The sequence below is a fragment of the Mirounga leonina genome, unplaced genomic scaffold (assembly GCF_011800145.1).
Source record: "Mirounga leonina isolate KUSES-001 unplaced genomic scaffold, KU_Mleo_1.0 Mir_204, whole genome shotgun sequence".
NCBI classification, from domain to species: Eukaryota; Metazoa; Chordata; class Mammalia; order Carnivora; family Phocidae; genus Mirounga; species Mirounga leonina.
Window position 1 is genome coordinate 14,191,813 of NW_023270513.1, and position 18,378 is coordinate 14,210,190.

Genomic DNA, 18,378 nt, shown 5'->3' on the forward strand with positions numbered 1-18,378 from the left:
AAAAAAAATTAAAAATGAAATGACTATAATATTAAGCAACCCCACTTCCGGGTATATACCCAAAAGAACTGAAAGCAGGATCTCAAAGAGCTATTTCTATACCATGTTCAACACAACATTATTCATAAAAACCAAACGGTGTAAGCAACCCAAGTGTCTACCAAAAGATGAATGAATAAACAACTAGGTACATATATACAATGAAGTGTTATTCACCCTTACAAAGGAAGGGTGAACTCACTTCCTTACAAAGGAAGTAAGTTCTGACACATGCTACAACATGGATGAATCTTAAAAATGTTATGCTAAGTGAAATTAGCCAGTCACAAAAAGACCAATACAGTATGCTTCCATTTATATGAGATATCTAGAGCAGTCAAATTCACAGAGACAGAAATGAGAATGCTGGTTGCTTGGGGCTGGGAAGAGGGTACAAGAGGGAGTAATTATTTAATGATCAAAGAGTTTTCAGTTTTGAAAGATGAGGATTTCTGAAGATCAATGGTACAATATGAATGTACTTAATTCTACTGAACTATACACTTAAAACTGGCTAAGATGGTAAATTTTCTCTTGTGTAACAATTTTTAAATACTATAAAAATAATAATAAAATAGGGGTGACTGGGTGGCTCAGTTCGTTAAGCATCCAAATCTGGATTTCAGCTCAGGTCATGATCTCAGGGTCCTGGGATCGAGCCCCATGTCATGCTCTGTGCTCAGCTGGGAGTCTGCTTGAGGATTCTCTCTCTCCCTCTCCCTCTGCCCCACCCCCTGCTCATGTGCATGTGCTTTCTCTAAAATAAATAAATAAGTACTTAGAAAATAATAATAAAATAATAATTCCACAATGACAGATAAATTTCTTGCTATCTATTTAGACTTGAAGCATTTTGAGAGCAGATACCATGCTTTATTCATGAGAGAGGCATAGTAGTAGTATCCAAAAAACAGCAAAGTTTTAATGTCAAGCAAATCTAGATTCCTATTGTAAAACTCTACTTTTACTGCCTTGAGAAAATGTCTTAAACTTCCTAAGTCTCAATTTCTTCATCTGTAAAATAAGCAATTTAGGGTTGTTATAAGGATTAATAGAATGTTCTTAAAGCAGCTGGCAGTGTCTGACATGTGCTCAATAAATGCCTGATGTGTGATGTTTTCCTGCCAAAAAGAAAATACAAAAAAGTATATGAAACATTTTAATTAATAATTCACCAAAGATGAATGATGCTAACTATAAACAATAAAACATTTCTGAATCAAAACTTACTACTATATCATGATATGCTACTTAGTTTCAACATGTCATACAACTGTGGGAAGATTACTTTTAAAATAATGATGGAATCATTTTTGGTCAACTTGAATCTTCCAAACCATAAAGGTACATACATACTGATGAATATACATCTTGCTTTAAGAATCACAAATTGGAGAGAAGTGAAAAGTATCTTTGTATATTTTTACTATAACACACTTTATCAATTCCACTAAGTATTTAGTTGGGCATTTCCAAGAATAAAGATCTTTTTATTTTCAATTCTACATGAAGGGTTTCATTTACATACTGAGATTTAAACTACAAAATGTTTTCAAAACTGTATTAAAAGTTATGGCATAAAAGAAATTATGGCCATTTCTCCAGTAGACTATCTTTTTAATCTTTTAGACTGAATTTTATACTCAACATACTTATGGAAATTTTGATAGCACATACAATATTCATTTAAAATGATTTGCTGGATCTATTCTGGTTTTCTAATTATACAATATTCCTGTCATTTTTATCCCAATAGTTTAGTCGTTTGAAACACCCACCTAGGGCGCCTGGGTGGCTCAGATGGTTAAGCGTCTGCCTTCAGCTCGGGTCATGATCCCAGGGCCCTGGGATCGAGTCCCGCATCGGGCTCCCTGCTCCTTGGGAGCCTGCTTCTCCCTCTGCCTCTCTCTCTCTCTCTGTCTCTCGTGAATAAATAAATAAAATCTTTAAAAAAAAAAAAAAAGAAAAAGAAACACCCACCTAACCACTGTCACTGCTTCAGGGCAATTTTAAAAAAGGACAATTTTATTTCAAATCAACCTGAAAGAGTTGTCTGTTAAAGAGTCTCAGGTTGGGCAAGAGTGTACCAACTCCAAGCTATTATCCTTCTAAGTCAGGGATTTAAAAACAATTAGAGGTTCCAGTATAAAAACCATAAGCTGATAAAGCATAAAACAGACCAAATCTAAATGTGAATGGTATTTGAAGTGTTTCCCACTTTGGGTTACCTGTGCTTTCAAATGTCAACTTATCAAGACTCAATGTTACACCATCCCTTTTTCATTCCACCTTACCAGACACAGACTTCTATCTATAAATACTATCTTCTTATTATCTGTTCTACCCCTCCATCAGACTGTAAACTCCCTGAGGAAATGGATCATGGATTATAACTATTCATAACCTTAGTATACAGCATATTATCTAAAACATAGCAAACCAAAGAAAAAGCTGGGGGCATCATAGTGCCTGACTTCAAGCTATATTACAAAGCTGTGATCACCAAGACAGCATGGTACTGACACAAAAACAGACACACAGATCAATGGAACAGAATAGAAACCCCAGAAATGGGCCCTTAACTCTATGGTCAACGAATCTTTGACAAAGCAGGAAAAAATATCCAATGGAAAAAGTCTCTTCAATAAATGATGCTGGGAAAATTGGACAGCAACATGCAGAAGAATGAAACTGGACCATTCTCTTACACCATACACAAAGATAAACTCTAAATGGATGAAAGACCTCAATGGGAGACAGGAATCCATCAAAATCCTAGAGGAAAACATAGGCAATAACCACTTTGACATCAGCCACAGCAATGTCTTTCAAGACATGTCTCTAAATGCAAGGGAAACAAAAGCGAAAATGGACTTTTGGACTTCATCAAGATAAAAAGATTCTTCACAGCAAAGGAAACAGTCAACAAAACTAAGAGGCAACCCATGGAATGGGAGAAGATTTTTGCAAATGACATTTCAGGTAAAGGGCTGGTGCCCAAAATCTATAAAGTACTTCTCAAACTCAACACTCAAAAAAACAAATAACCCAGTCAAAAAATGGGCAGAAGACATGGACACTTCTCCAAAGAAGACTTACGAATGGCTACCAGATACATGAAAACATGTTCAACATCATTAGTCATTAGGGAAATACAAATCAAAACCACATTGAGATACCACCTTAGACCAGTTAGAATGACAAAAATTAACAAGACAGGAAACAACAAATGTTGGAGAGGATGTGGAGAAAGGGGAACCCTCTTACACTGCTGGTGGGAATGCAAGTTGGTGCAGCCATTTTGGAAAACAGTATGGAGGTTACTCAAAAAGTAAAAAATAGAGCTACCCTATGACCCAGCAACTGCACTACTGGGTATTTACGCCAAAGACACAGATGTAGTGAAAAGAAGGGGCACATGCACCCCAATGTTCATAACAGCAATGTCCACAATAGCCAAACTGTGAAAGGAGCCAAGATGCCCTTCAACAGACATGGATAAAGAAGATGTGGTTCATATATACAATGGAATATTACTCAGCCATCAGAAAGGATGAATACCCAACTTTTGCCTCAATATGGATGGCACTGGAGGAGATTATGCTAAGTGAAATAAGTCAAGCAGAGAAACACAATTATCATATGGTTTCACTTATATGTGGAACATAAGGAATAGCATGGGGAACATTAGGAGAAGGAAGGGAGAAATGAAGGGGGGCAGGGAAATCAGAGGGGGAGATGAACCATGAGAGACTATGGACTCCGGGAAACAAACTGAGGGTTTCAGAGGGGGAGAGAGGTGGACGGATGGGTTAGCCAGGTGATGGGTATTAAGAAGGGCACGTATTGCAAGGAGCACTGTGTGTTATAAGCAAACAATGAAATATGGAACACTATATCAAAAACTAATGAAGTACTGTATGGTGACTAACCTAATAAAAAAATAATAAATAAATAAAACATAGTAGATCATGGAAAAATATTTCTGGAATGGAATGACTGAATTTCTATTCTAAACGAACTCAATGTAAAAATAACTTCAATGACAAATAACTGTGATACATTTACCTTAGATTTTATTTTCTTACTTGAAATATTTAAAATAAACTTTAAAATTTAATCATAAAGTATTTTTGGTAAGTCATTTTGCTTATCACTTCTAACTCTTAATTTTAAATTCTAAGAGCCAACGGAAATTCAGCTCTTTCAAAATCATTTTTAAAATAGATAGCTTGGGGGCACCTGGGTGGCTCAGCGAGTTAAACGTCTGCCTTAGGCTCAGATCACGGGCCTATGGTCCTGGGACTGAACCCCCTGTTGAGCTCCCTGCTCATCAAGGAGTCTGCTTCTCCCTCTCCCTCTGCATTTTATGTTCTCTCACTGTCAAATAAATAAATAAAATGTTTAAAACAAAAATACATAAGTTGGATCATTCACATGATTTTTTAAGTATCTTATAAATTGTTGATATTTCATATCTTGCATGGAAATTATTTCAAAGAGTTTTTTTTTTTTCCACTGGATTCTTAACCGAAAATTTTGTCATCAAGATTAGTAGAAATTTAACTTCACAAACCACATGCTTTTTTTAAAAAAAAATAATTCCAATAGAGTTAACATACACTGTTGTATTAGTTTCAGGTGTAGTGATTAAACAATTCCATACATCACCCACTGCTCATTGCAACAAATGCATTCCATAATACCCATCACCTCTTTTACCCATTGTCCCACCCACTCCCCTCTGGGAACCATCAGTTTGTTCTCTACCATTAAATCTGTTCCTTGATTTGTCTTCTTTTTCTTTTCTCATTTTTTTGTTTCTTAAATTGCACATGAGTGAAATCATATGTTTGTCTTGCTCTGACTGACTTATTTAACTCACCATTATATTCTCTAGTTCCATCCATGTCCTGGCAAATGGCAAGATTTCATTAATTTCTATGGCTGAATAATATTCCATTGTAAACATATACCAATTTTTCTTCATCCATTCATCTATGGAGGGACACATGAACTGCTTCCATAATTTGGCTATTGTAAATAATGCTCCTGTAAACGTAGAGAAGCATGTATCCCTTTGAAATAATGTTTTTGTAATACCTGGGTAAATACCCAAGAGTGAGATTGCTGGATCATAGGGCAGTTCTATTTTTAACTTTCTGAGGAACCTCCATACTGTTTTCCACAGTAGCTGCCCATTTGCATTCCCACCAAGAGTACAAGAAGGTTTCTTTTTCTCCACATCCTTACCGAAACTTATTTCTTGTGTTTCTAATTTTAGCCACTCTGACGAGTATGAGGAGTTATCTCATTGTAGTTTTGATTAGCATTTCCCTGATAATGAGTGATGTTAAGCATCTTTCCATGAGTCTGTTGGCCATCTGTATATCTTCTTTGTAAAAATGCCTGTTCGTAACTTCTGCTCATTTTTAAGTGGATTATTTGTTTTTTGGGTGTTCAGTTTTATAAGTTCTTTATACATTTCAGAAACTAATGCTTTCACAGATACGTCTTTTGCAAATACCTTCTCCCATTCCATTGGTTACCTTTTAGTTTTCTTCATTGTTTCCTTTACTGTGCAGAAGCTTTTCATTTTGATGTAGTCCCAATAGTTTATTTTCACTTTTATTCCCCTTGTCCCAGGGGTATATCTACTAAGAATTTACTATGACCAATGTCAGACACATAACTGCCTGAGTTCCTGAGTTCTCTTCTAGATTTTTATGGTTTCAGGTCTCACACGTCTTTAATCCACTTTGAATTTATTTTTCTGTACAGTGCAAAAGAGTAGTCCACTTTCATTCTTTTGTATGTAGCTGACCAGTTTACCAACACCACTTTTGAAAGGACTGCCCTTTTTCCATTGGATATTATTTCCTGTCTTGTCGAAGATTAATTGCCCATAGAATCCTGGGTTTGTTTCTGTGTTTTCTATTCTCTTCCATTGATCTATGTGTCTAGTTTTGTGCCAGTACCATACTGCCTTGATCACTACAGCTTTGTAATAAAACTCAAAGTCTAGAATTGTGATACATCCTGCTTTGCTTGATTTTATCAAAACAGCTTTGGCTATTTGGGGTCTTTTGTCATTCCATACAAAATTTAGGATTGTTTGTTCTAGCGCTGTGAAAAATGTTGTTGGTATTTTTTTTTTTTTTTTTTTTTTTAAGATTTTATTTAGGAACAGAACATATTAGAGAGGAAGGAAAGATGGTGGAGGAGTAGGGGACTTATTTCAACTGGTCCCTGGAATTGAGCTGGATATCTACCAGACCACTCTGAGCACCCACCAAACCAGCCTGAGATGTAAGAAGATCTGGATCTCTACAAACAGAATCATGGAGATGGTTGGTTTCAAGGTACGAAGCGGGAAGCTGTGAGTCTGAGGGCAGATATTGGAGGATAAATGGCAGCGAGAGGGAGCCTGGACATGGGGATCCTACACCGCTGGTGAGCGACAGTCTCGCTCGCTGGGGACGGGGCAGAGACTCGCAGAGCACTAGTGGCGGGGAAAGGACTTTATGGCAGCCCCCAGGGCAAAAACCCAAAGCGGCAGGGTCATGCATGTGAACTGAGAGCGGGTGGCAGTTTTAGAAGCACAAAGGGAAGAGACATGCCCCGACCTGGAGGCAAGACTGAGAGCGCTGCAGAGGGGCGCACAACCCAGGACGCTGCAGTTTATAGCAGCATGGACAGAAATGGAGACAGTGTGGCCTGGAGAGCTCAATGAAGAACAGACTGCGATCTCTCCGCTCTGAGGCAGAAGATTGGAAACGGTCTCTTCTCTCACTCGCAGAAGAGACACAGAAAGCCGCCAGAGAACAAAAGCCCCAAAAACTGATTCCCACTAAACCCATCCCCTGCCACAGGGGGGCAGGACAACTCCACCCAAACAACGCGGCAAGAACCTCCCCCAGAAGGCAGTTGGGGAAAACAAGAGGCCAGCAACCCTAAGGACCCTAGAAAACAGGTGCATCTTGCTTGGGTTCTGGTCAATAACTTGGACTTCATACATTCCCTCAGCAACCCATCAACAAAATGACTAGGAGGAGGAACCCCCAAAATAGAAAAGAATCAGAAATTATGATGTATGCTGCAGATTTAAAAATAGATGCAGATAAAACCAAGATGTTGGAGATGGAATTCAGGCTAGCAATTGTGAAGACAATGGCTAGAATGGAGAAATCACTTAATGGCAAAAAAGAGTCTCTACGGGCATGAATGAAATGAAAGCTGAATTGGCAGAACTTAAAAATGCTATGAATGAGATCCAATCCAATCTACATAATCTAACAGCTGGGTAAGTGAGGCAGAAGAACAAATAAGCAATCTGGAAGACAATATAATAGATAAAAAGGGAAAAGAGGAGGCCAGGGAAAAACAACAGAGAATCCATTAAAATAGAATCAGAGAAATGAGTGACACCATGAAGCTTCCCAATGTCAGAATAATTGGAATCCCGGAGGGAGTAGAGAAAGAGAGAGGACTAGAAGATGTATTTGAGCAAATCCCAGCTGAGAACTTCCCTGATCTGGGGAATGAAACAAACATTTGCATCCTGGAGGCAGAGAGGACCCCTCCCAAGATCAAGGAAAACAGGCCAACACCCCAGCATGTAACAGTAAAACTTGCAAATCTTAGAACCAAGGAAACCATCTTAAGGGCAGTTACAGGGAAGAGATTTCTTACGTACAGAGGGAGGAACATCAGAATAACGTCAGACCTATCCACAGAGACCTGGCAAGCCAGAAAGGCCTGGCAAAACATATTCAGGGTACTAAATGAGAAAAACATGCAGTCAAGAATACTTTATCCGGCAAGGCTGTCATTTAGAATGGATGGAGAGATGCAGACCTTCCAAGACCAGCAGAAACTGAAAGACTATGTGACCACTAAGCCGGCCCCGCAAGAAATATTAAGGGGGTTTTATAAAAGGAGAAAGACCCCAAGAGTGATATAAAACAGAAATTTACAGGGACAATCTATAAAAACAAGGTCTTCACAGGCAACATGATGACAATAAAATCATATCTTTCAATAATCACTCAACATGAATGGCTTAAATGCTCCCATAAAACGGTAGAGGGCTGCAGATTGGATAAAAAGACAGGACCCATCCATATGCTGCCTACAAGAGACTCATTTTGAACCTAAAGATACATCGAGACTGAAAGTGAAGGAATGGAGATCCACCTTCCATGTCAGCGGACCTCAAAAGAAAGCTGGGGTAGCAATTCCCATATCAGACAAATTAGATTTTAAACTAAAGTCTGTAATTAGAGACACAGAAGGACACTATATCATTCTTAAAGAGTCTATCCAACAAGAAGATCTAACAATTTTAAATATCTATGCCCCCAACATGTGAGCAGCCATCTACATAAGCCAACTGTTAACCAAAATAAAGTGTCATATTGATAACAATACGTTAATTGTAGGAGACCTCAATACTCCACTCTCAGCAATAGACAGATCATCTAAGCAGAAAAATCAACAAGAAAACAAGAGCTTTGAATGACACACTAGACCAGATGGACGTCACAGATATATACAAAACATTCCACCCTAAAACAGCAGAATACTCATTCTTCTCGAGCACACATGGAACTTTCTCCAGAGCAGACCACATACTGGGTCACAAATCAGGTCTCAACCAATACCAGAAGATCGGGATTATTCCCTGCATATTCTCAGACCACAATGCTTTAATGCTGGAACTCAATCCCAAGAAAAAATTTGGCAGAAATTCAAACACTTGGAAGCTAAAGACCACTCTGCTCAAGAATGTTTGGGTCAAGCAGGAAATCAAAGAAGAACTTAAACAATTCATGGAAATCAATGAGAATGAAAACCCATTGATCTAAAACCTATGGGATACTGCAAAGGCAGTCCTAAGGGGGGAAATACATAGCCATCCAAGCCTCATTCAAAAAAAATAGAAAAATCCCGAATTCACCAACTAACTCTACACCTTAAAGAACTTGAGAAAAAGCAACAAATGTTGCCTAAGCCTTGCACTAGAAGAAAAATAATTAAAATTAGAGCAGAGATCAATGAATTAGAAACCAGAAACACAGTAGATCAGATCAACGAAACTAGAAGCTGGTTCTTTAAAAGAATTAATAAGATTGATAAACCACTGGCCAGACTTATCCAACAGAAAAGAGAAAGGACCCAAATTAATAAAATTATGAATGAAAGGGGAGAGATCACGACTAACACCAAGGAAACAGAAACAATTATTAGAAATTATTATCCAACAACTATATGCCAATAAACTGAGCAAACTGGATGAAATGGATGCCTTCCTGGAAACCTATAAGCTGCCAAGACTGAAACAGGAAGAAATTGACAACCTGAATAGGCCAATAACCAGTAACGAGAGTGAAGCAGTGATCAAAAACCTCTCAAAGAACAAGAGTCCAGGGCCTGATGGATTCCCTGGGGAATTCTACCAAACATTCAAAGAAGAAATAATACCTATTCTCCTGAAGCTGTTTCAAAAAATAGAAACAGAAGGAAAACTTCCAAACTCATTCTATGAGGTCAGCATTACCTTAATCCCCAATCCAGGCAAAGACCCCATCAAAATGGAGAATCTCTGACCGATATCCCTGATGAATATGGATTCCAAAGTACTCAACAAAATCCTAGCTAATAGGATCCAACAATACATTAAAAGGAACACCCACCGCGACCAAGTGGGATTTATGCCCGGGATGCAAGGGTGGTTCAACATTTGCAAATCAATCAATGTGACAGAACACATTAATAAGAGGAGGGAGAAGAACCATATGGTCCTCTCAATTGATGCAGAAAAGGATTTGACAAAATACAACATCCTTTCATGATTAAAACTCTTCAGAGTATAGGGATAGAGGGAACATTCCTCAAGTTCATAAAATCCATCTATGAAAAACCCACAGCGAATATCATCCTCAACGGGGAAAAGCTGAGAGCCTTTCCCTTAAGATCAGGAACACATCAAGGATGCCCACTCTCACCACTATTGTTCAACATAGTACTAGAAGTCCTAGCAACAGCAATCAGACAGCAAAAAGAAATAAAACGTATTCAAATTGGCAAAGAAGAAGTCAAACTCTCTCTTTTCGCAGATGACATGATACTTTATGTGGAAAACCCAAAAGACTCCACCCCCAAATTACTAGAACTCATACAGCAATTCAGGAATGTGGCAGGATACAAAATCAATGAACAGAAATCAGTTGCTTTCTTATACACTAACAACGCAACTGTAGAAAGAGAAATTAGAGAAACGATTCCATTTACAATAGCACCAAAAACCGTAAGATACCTCAGAATAAACCTAACCAAAAACGTAAAGGATGTATACTCTAGGAACTACAAAACACTCATGAAAGAAATTGAAGAAGACACAAAAAGATGGAAAAACAATCCATGCTCATGGATCAGAAGAATAAACATTGTTAAAATGTCTATGCTACCCAGAGCAATCTATAAAAGAGAGAGTTTGACTTCTTTGCCAATTTGAATACGTTTTATTTCTTTTTGCTGCCTGATTGCTGTTGCTAGGACTTCTAGTACTATGTTGAACAATAGTGGTGAGAGTGGGCATCCTTGATGTGTTCCTGATCTTAAGGGAAAGGCTCTCAGCTTTTCCCCGTTGAGGATGATATTTGCTGTGGGTTTTTCATAGATGGATTTTATGAACTTGAGGAATGTTCCCTCTATCCCTACTTCAATGCCATCCCGACCAAATTCCAATGACATTTTTCAAAGTGCTGGAACAAACAATCCTAAAATTTGTATGGAATCAGAAAAGACCCCGAATCACCAAGGAAATGTTGAAAAAGAAAAACAAAGCTGGGGGCATCACGTTGCCTGATTTCAAGCTATATTACAAAGCAGTGATCACCAAGACAGCATGGTACTGGCACAAAAACAGACATATAAACCAAAGGAACAGAACAGAGAACCCAGATATGGACCCTCAAATCTATGGTCAAATAATCTTCGACAAAGCAGGAAAAAATATGCAATGGAAAAAAGACAGTCTCTTCAATAAATGGTGCTGGGAAAATTGGACAGCCACATGCAGAAGAATGAAACTCGACCATTCTCTAACACCATACACAAAGATAAACTCAAAATGGATGAAAGACCTCAATGTGAGACAGGAATCCATCAAAATCCTAGAGGAGAACATAGGCAGTAACCTCTTTGACAGAGCCCACAGCAACTTCTTTCAAGATACATCTCCAAAAGCTAGTGAAACAAAAGCAAAAATGAACTTTTGGGACTTCATCAAGATAAAAAGCTTCCACACAGCAAAGGAAACAGTCAACAAAACAAAGAGGCAACCCACAGAATGGGAAAAGATATTTGCAAATGACACTACAGATAAAGGGCTGGTATCCAAGATCTATAAAGAACTTCTGAAACTCAACACCCAAAAAACAAATAATCAAGTCAAAAAATGGGCAGAAGATATGAAAAGACACTTCTCTGAAGAAGACATACAAATGGCTAACAGACACATGAAAAAATGTTCATCATCATTAGCCATCAGGGACATTCAAATTAAAACCACACTGAGATACCACCTTACACCAGTTAGAATGGCAAAAATGGACAAGGCAAGAAACAACAAATGATGGAGAGGGTGTGGAGAAAGGGGAACCCTCTTACACTGTTAGTGGGAATGCAAGTTGGTACAGCCACTTTGGAAAACAGGGTGGAGGTTCCTCAAAAATTTAAAAATAGAGCTACTCTATGACCCAGCAATTGCACTCCTGGGTATTTACCCCAAAGTCACAGATGTAGTGAAAAGATGGGCCATGTGCACCCTAATGTTCCTAGCAGCAATGTCTGCAATAGCCAAGCTGTGGAAAGAGCAAGATGCCCTTTAACAGATGAATGGATAAAGAAGATGTGGTCCATATATACAATGGAATATGACTCAGCCATCAGAAAGGATGAATACTCAACTTTTACATCAACATGGATGGGACTGGAGAATATTATGCTAAGTGAAATAAGTCAAGCAGAGAACGTCAATTATCATATGGTTTCCCTTATTTGTGGAACATAAGGAATAGCATGGAGGACATTAGGAGAAGGAAGGGAAAAATGAAGGGGGGCGGAAATCGGAGGGAGAGATGAACCATGAGAGACTATAGACTCTCAGAAACAAACAGGGTTTTGGAGGGGAAGGGGGAGGGAGGATTGCTTAGCCTGGTGATAGCTATTAAGGAGGGCACGTACTTCATGGAGCACCGGGTGTTATACAAAAACAATGGATCGTGGATCATCACCACATCAAAAACTAATGATGCATTGTATGGTGACTAACATAACATAATAAAATTAAAAAGAAGAAGAAAAGAAGTATGGTAGGTCTTTAATCTTTTAGAATTTATTGAGACTCTTCTGTGGCCTAATATGTGGTCTATTTTGGAGAATGTCCTATGTGTACTTGAAATGAATGTGTTTTCTGTTTTAGTTTGGAATGCTCTGAATATATCTCTTAAATCCATCTGAACCTGTGTATCATTCAAAGCTGCTCTTTCCTTGTTGATTTTGTTTGGATGATCTGTCCATCAACGTAAATGGGGTGTTACATCCCCTACTATTATTGTATTACTGTTAATTGTTCCTTTATTTTGTTATTAACTGTTTTATGCATTTGGGTGCTATTTCAGGTGCATAGATATTTAAATTGTTATATCTTCTTTTGGGATTGTCCCCTTTATTATTATATAGTCTTTGACTCTTTTTACAGACTTTGTTTTAAAGTCTATTGTGTCTGATCTATATATTGGTACTCCAGTTTTCATTTAACATCCATTGCATGGTAGATGTTTCCCCATCCCCTCAATTTCAATCTGCAGGTGTGCTTAGGTCTGAAATGAGTGTCTTATAGGCAGCATCTGGATGGGTCTTTTTTTTTTTTTTTTTATTCACTTTGACACATTATGTCTTTTGATTGGGACATTTGGTACACTTACATTCAAACTATTTTTTTTTCCTTTACTGTCAATTTTAGAGAGTTTTTTATGTTGTTAGCCAGCATATAGTACATTATTAGTTTTTGATGACGTTGATGTTCAACAATTCATTAGTTGCATTTAACAGTCAGTACTCATCACAACATGTGCCCTCCTTAATACCCATCACCTGGTTACCCCACCCCCCCACCCCTTCCCTTCTGTAACCATCAGTTTGTTTCCTGGAGTCCAGAGTCTCTCATGGTTTATGTCTCCCTCTCTGATTTCATTCCATTCACTTTTCCCTCCCTTCCCCTGTAGTCCTCCATGCTATTCCTTAGTTCCACATATAAGTGAAACCAATTGTTTTTCTCTGCTTGACTTATTTCACTTAGCATAATCCTCTCCAGTTCCATCCATGTCCATGCAGATGGTGGGTATTCACCCTTCCTGATTCCTGAGTAATATTCCATTATATATATGAACCACATCTTCTTTATCCATTCATCTGTTAAAGGGCATCTCAGCTCATTCCACAGTTTGGCTACCATGGACATCGCTGCTAGGAACACTGGGGTGCATGTGCCCCTTCTTTTCACTACATCTGTGTCTTTGGGGTAAATACCCAGTAGTGCAATTGCTGGGTCATAGGGTAGCTCTATTTTCAACTTTTTGAGGAACCTCCATACTGTTTTCCAGAGTGGCTGCACCAGCATGCATTCCCACCAGCAGTGTAAGAGGGTTCCCCTATCTCCACATCCTCTCCAACATTTGTTGTTTCCTGTCTTGTTAATTGTTGCCATTCTAACTGGTCTAAAGTGGTATCTCAATGTGGTTTTGATTTGTATTTCCCTAATGGCTAATGATGTTGAACATTTTTTCATGTGTCTGGTAGCCATTTGTAGGTCTATTTGGAGAAGTGTCTGTTCATGTCTTCTGCCCATTTCTTGATTAGATTCTTTGTTTTTTGGGTGTTGAGTTTGAGAAGTGCTTTATAGATCTTGGATACCAGCCCTTTTTCTGAAATGTCATTTGCAAAAATATTCTCCCATTACATGGGTTGCCTCTGTTTTGTTTACTGTTTCCTTTGCTGTGCAAAAGCTTTTTATCTTGATGAAGTCCCAAAAGTTCATTTTTTCTTTTGTTTCCCTTGCATTTAGAGACAGGTCTTGAAAGCAGCCACTGTGGCCAATGTCAAAGAGGTTACTGTCTATGTTCTCCTCTAGGATTTTGATGGATTCCTGTCTCACATTGAGGCCTTTCATCCATTTTGAGTGTATCTTTGTGTATGGTGTAAGAGAATGGTCCAGTTTCACTCTTCTGCATGTGTTTGTCCAGTTTTCCCAGCACCAATTTATTGAAGAGACTGTCTTTTTTCTATTGGGTGTTCTTTCCTGCTTTGTTAAAGATTAGTTGACCATAGAGCTAAGGGTCCATTTCTGGGGTCTCTATTCTGTTCCATTGATCTATGTGTCTGTTTTTGTGCTAATACCATACTGCCTTGACTACAGCTTTGTAATAGAGCTTGAAGTCAGGCATTGTGATACCCCCAGCTTTGGTTTTCTTTTTCAATATTCCCCTGGTGATTTGGGGTCTTTCAAATTGGCAAAGAAGACGTCAAACTCTCTCTCTTTGCAGGTGACATTATACTTTATGTGGAAAACCCAAAAGGCTCTACCCAGTAGTTATTAGAACTCATACAGCAATTCAGCAACATGGCAGGATACAAAACCAATGCAGAGAAATCAGTTCCATGTCTATACACTAACAATGTAACTAAAGAAAGAGAAATTAAGTAATCAATTCCATTTACAATAGCTCCAAAAACCATAAGATAGCTAGGAATAAACCTAACCAAAGAGATAAAGGATCTGTACTCAAACTAATTATTGATACATATGTATTTATTGCCATTTCGTTACTTGTTGCATGGTTGTTTTGTAGCCTTTTTTCTGATCCTTTCTTCTTTCATAGTTCGTTGGTTTTCTTTAGTGATATATGTGGGTCCTTCCTCTTTATTTTTGCATATCTGTTACTGTTTTTTTGGTTTGTGGTTACCATTCAGTTTATATATAACATCTTCTACATACAGCAGTCTATATTAAGCTGATGGTCAATTAATGTTGAACTCATTCTTTACTCCTCTCCCCCCCTCATTTCAGATATTTGCTATCATATTTTACATCCTTTTATGAATGTCTTGATTGATTTTTACCGAAATATTTGTTTTGACTGTTTTTGTGTTTTTTATTTTCTATACTCTTACTGATGGTATTTCCTTTCCACTCAAAGACTCCCCTTTAATATTTCTTGTAGGGCTGGCTTAGTGGTCATAAATTCCTTTAGTTTTTGTTTGAGAATCTCTTTATCTCTCCTTGTGTTCTGAATGATACCCTTGCTAGATAAGACTAGTATTCTTGGCTACAGATTCTTACTTTTCATCACTTTGAATATATCATGCCACTCCCTTCTAGCCTGCAAAGTTGCTTCTGAAAATTTTGCTGATAGCCCTATGGTGTTTCTTTTGTATGTAACTGTCTTTTTTCTCTTTCAACCTTTAAAATTCTTTAATTATCTCTATTTTTACCATTTTAGGTCCTATGTGTCTTGGTGTGGACCTCTTGTCACACTGTATTTTTTTTTAACCTGTATATTCAACATACTTTTACTCCAATGTCCCTTGTACTCTTTTTAATTTGAAAAAAGGCCAACAAAATGGATTATTTTTTATGCTGTTTTGAAATCTAGAATTTTATTGGCTGAAACATGAAAAACACGTCCCTGAAGGCAGGAAGAATTATTTTTTAGATGCTGTTAATCTTAAAAAGAACCTAATACGTAAGAATATTTAGCTCACTTTTTGGAACCTGCATAATTCAGCCAAAACCTTTCAATATTTTACTTTTGCCATACTAATGGCTACAAGGTTTCAAAACAAAGAAAGTCAAATACACTGCTCCTTATAAAATGTAGAATCTAAGAATGTAAAAACTGAAATGATGATGACACTTTGTTTCTCCCAAATTAAAAAGAGATAGTGACCCTAAAGTTATAAAATTTATTCAATTGGGATGAGTCCCCAAAACAATGGCCTAATTCAAGATCACTCTCTTCAGAGATGCTGTTATTTCTAGAAAAATAGCCATGCCATGGCCCTCTTAATAATCTTTCTGTAACACAGAACCTGGTAGTTTAAATAAAAATGCTGAAGTTAGCCTCACATTATCTAGCCAAACCTATGTTTCACAGGGACTACTAATATGTATCTGTTAAAACTGTCACATATGCTATTATTTATCCTGCTATTCTGAACAATCTCAATGCAAATAGTGAGAAAAGGCCTAATTTTAAGATTTTACTACTATCACTACAATAGCAATTTATGTATTCTGCCATATTTGAGCACACACATCAGCAAGTTGGAGGTGGAATGTACAAAATCAAGTATCACTGAACTGAGACCTATTACTAGCAACTTGAAGGGTGACTTGCTAACCGAGAAAACCAACCTCTAGAAACATCATTTCAACACCAATGCAGCAAGTTCAAAGAACTAAGAAACCCAAATTCAAAGACAATCCATTAGTAAAAGTAAGTTTCCTTTCCCATATAGCGAAAATGATTGTAGAAGAACACTAAATTAAAGTAAGAGGGACATATGCCCAAACATAATCATCCTCTCCAACTGTCACAGTCAAATGCCAGGAGTAAGAGGAGGTACTTAAAACAAGAATAAAACACAAACTAAACTGTCATACATACTGTGACTCCATTTTTGACAGCTGACTTAAATAGAAGGAAATCTATTAATATTTTTTAAGCTATCAATATTTTTTTAAGAAGCAAAGAGTGGAAAGGAACTATCAGTTAATCTGCAAGTAATAATACCACAGGAGTATAGAATTAAAACATTAATGTCCAGAAAGATGAAATTTAAGAAAAGCTTTTAATAAGCCTAAATTTATTGGTCTTTTTGACATAATATACTGTCCTTTCAGATATTTCCTTGTGACTATGCAAGAATGGATGCACAGTTAATTGGTTTTCACTTATCAAGGCAGAAGCCTAGAGCATTAACCAAATGATCCATATCTAGTAACTAACATAACACCTTACACTTAAAAAGGCATTTAAAATAATCTGCTAAATAAACGCATGCAAAATATTTAGAACCAATTAAAGCCAATCTCATTATCATCATGTTTTAAGTTCTGCAAATGATAAATTATTATGAGTTGAACTAAGCATATCAATATTATATACACATTAGAAGGTATTTGTGGAACATGTGAGTTTTTAAAACTTTGGTTCAGTGACAGAGAAACAGCTTCCCTGGTTACTATACAGGCAGGAATTTGTTTACCCTGATTGGTTGAAATCAGAGCTAAATGACATTAATAGTTTTTAATAGCTCCAAAGGACTCCCAATGCCAAGACACTGGCCATCTGGCCAATCACATATGAGCTACACCACAAGCTTTGGAAAGTCTACTTTCAAAGGACACGTACATATATATGTACAGATGAATGCATGCATATACATGACATGTACATAACATGGCATTCTTTGGTAGTAATTCTTCTCATTGTAGTAACCTTTTAGAGATATGAGGTCCATGTAATTTCATTAAAATACTACCTTGGTCAATGTGAAATAAGTTTAAAACGTCCGTTGATTTATTTATCAGGACAAAAAAGTACTTTGTTTAGAACACCTAAATTTTAGAGTCATTTTGTTAAAACAACAAAACTTTATTATTCTTCTCAAACATTGTGTACAAAGCACAACTGTTTAGCTTCTCAAAATAATCAGAAATACATTACTTTCCATCTTATATATGAGGAGACTGAAGACCTTTATTTGTTTCTATACTTTTCTCAGATATCAGTTAAGCATATTTGTGTGGATCTATTTCTGGGTTCCCTCTTTTGTTCCACTGATCTATGCATCTATACTTCCATCAATATCACACTGTCTTAATTACTTGCAGTAATATAGTAAACCTTAAAATCCCATATAGAGGGATTCCTTGCATTTAAGTCTTCGTTTTAAAAATTGTTTTAGATATTCTAGGTCCTGTATAATTTTGAGTAGATATGGCTATTAAATCAAATCTGATTTACTGATCTGATATGGTTATCAACAATTTGTCTATATCCTCTCCTTATCTTTAATATTGTCCTTATGGTGGGGAAAGACAACAATGTATAGAGGAAAGAGCACGAAATTATTAAAATGATCTAGATTCAAATTCCAAATATGCCTCCCACTAATCTGTACATCTTTTTCTCATAAAAAGACACACCTTTTTCTTACCAAGTTATGTTGAAGAGTGAATAAAACTGAAGAGATAATACATGCTCAATA

At 37.1% G+C, this 18,378-nt stretch overlaps 1 protein-coding gene across 1 annotated transcript in view; it reads right to left on the reverse strand.

The window, feature by feature from the left end:
- The window catches only part of RPS6KA6 (ribosomal protein S6 kinase A6), a 195,025-nt gene that overhangs the window by 163,917 nt on the left and 12,730 nt on the right, over positions 1-18,378 (reverse strand). The window lies entirely within an intron of this gene.